This window comes from Anomaloglossus baeobatrachus, unplaced genomic scaffold, assembly GCF_048569485.1.
Source record: "Anomaloglossus baeobatrachus isolate aAnoBae1 unplaced genomic scaffold, aAnoBae1.hap1 Scaffold_2795, whole genome shotgun sequence".
Classification (NCBI taxonomy): domain Eukaryota; kingdom Metazoa; phylum Chordata; class Amphibia; order Anura; family Aromobatidae; genus Anomaloglossus; species Anomaloglossus baeobatrachus.
In genome coordinates this window covers 36858-38857 of record NW_027442275.1, presented here as the reverse complement: position 1 = coordinate 38857, position 2000 = coordinate 36858, and positions in this window count along the sequence as shown.

The window sequence follows — 2000 nt, the reverse complement described above, 5'->3', positions numbered from 1 at the left end:
TAATGGCTTACTTATAATTAGTTGGAGTGTGCAACGCAGGCAGATGCGCTCTGCAAATGTCTTGGCACTAGTGGGACTATAGCAAAGTCCAATAGCCACAGATAGGATGCCACTAGGTACACTGAGTGTTTGCTAGTATAATGGCTTACTTATAATTAGTTGGAGTGTGCAACGCAGGCAGATGCGCTCTGCAAATGTCTTGGCACTAGTGGGACTATAGCAAGGTCCAATAGCCACGTATAGGATGCCACTAGGTACACTGAGTGTTTGCTAGTATAATGGCTTACTTATAATTAGTTGGAGTGTGCAACGCAGGCAGATGCGCTCTGCAAATGTCTTGGCACTAGTGGGACTATAGCAAAGTCCAATAGCCACGTATAGGATGCCACTAGGTACACTGAGTGTTTGCTAGTATAATGGCTTACTTATAATTAGTTGGAGTGTGCAACGCAGGCAGATGCGCTCTGCAAATGTCTTGGCACTAGTGGGACTATAGCAAGGTCCAATAGCCACGTATAGGATGCCACTAGGTACACTGAGTGTTTGCTAGTATAATGGCTTACTTATAATTAGTTGGAGTGTGCAACGCAGGCAGATGCGCTCTGCAAATGTCTTGGCACTAGTGGGACTATAGCAAAGTCCAATAGCCACGTATAGGATGCCACTAGGTACACTGAGTGTTTGCTAGTAAAATTGCTTAGTTTAAAAAAGTTGGAGTGTGCAATGCAGGCAGACGTGCTCTGCAAATGTCTTTGCACTAGTGGGACTATAGCAAAGTCCAATAGCCACGTATAGGATGCCACTAGGTACACTGAGTGTTTGCTAGTATAATGGCTAAGTTAAAATTAGTTGGAGTGTGCAACGCAGGCAGATGCGCTCTGCAAATGTCTTGGCACTAGTGGGACTATAGCAAAGTCCAATAGCCACGTATAGGATGCCACTAGGTACACTGAGTGTTTGCTAGTATAATGGCTTACTTATAATTAGTTGGAGTGTGCAACGCAGGCAGATGCGCTCTGCAAATGTCTTGGCACTAGTGGGACTATAGCAAAGTCCAATAGCCACGTATAGGATGCCACTAGGTACACTGAGTGTTTGCTAGTATAATGGCTTACTTATAATTAGTTGGAGTGTGCAATGCAGGCAGATGCGCTCTGCAAATGTCTTGGCACTAGTGGGACTATAGCAAAGTCCAATAGCCACGTATAGGATGCCACTAGGTACACTGAGTGTTTGCTAGTATAATGGCTTACTTATAATTAGTTGGAGTGTGCAACGCAGGCAGATGCGCTCTGCAAATGTCTTGGCACTAGTGGGACTATAGCAAAGTCCAATAGCCACAGATAGGATGCCACTAGGTACACTGAGTGTTTGCTAGTATAATGGCTTACTTATAATTAGTTGGAGTGTGCAACGCAGGCAGATGCGCTCTGCAAATGTCTTGGCACTAGTGGGACTATAGCAAGGTCCAATAGCCACGTTTAGGATGCCACTAGGTACACTGAGTGTTTGCTAGTATAATGGCTTACTTATAATTAGTTGGAGTGTGCAACGCAGGCAGATGCGCTCTGCAAATGTCTTGGCACTAGTGGGACTATAGCAAAGTCCAATAGCCACGTATAGGATGCCACTAGGTACACTGAGTGTTTGCTAGTATAATGGCTTACTTATAATTAGTTGGAGTGTGCAACGCAGGCAGATGCGCTCTGCAAATGTCTTGGCACTAGTGGGACTATAGCAAGGTCCAATAGCCACGTATAGGATGCCACTAGGTACACTGAGTGTTTGCTAGTATAATGGCTTACTTATAATTAGTTGGAGTGTGAAACGCAGGCAGATGCGCTCTGCAAATGTCTTGGCACTAGTGGGACTATAGCAAAGTCCAATAGCCACGTATAGGATGCCACTAGGTACACTGAGTGTTTTCTAGTATAATGGTTAAGTTAAAATTAGTTGGAGTGTGCAACGCAGGCAGATGCGCTCTGCAAATGTCTTGGCAC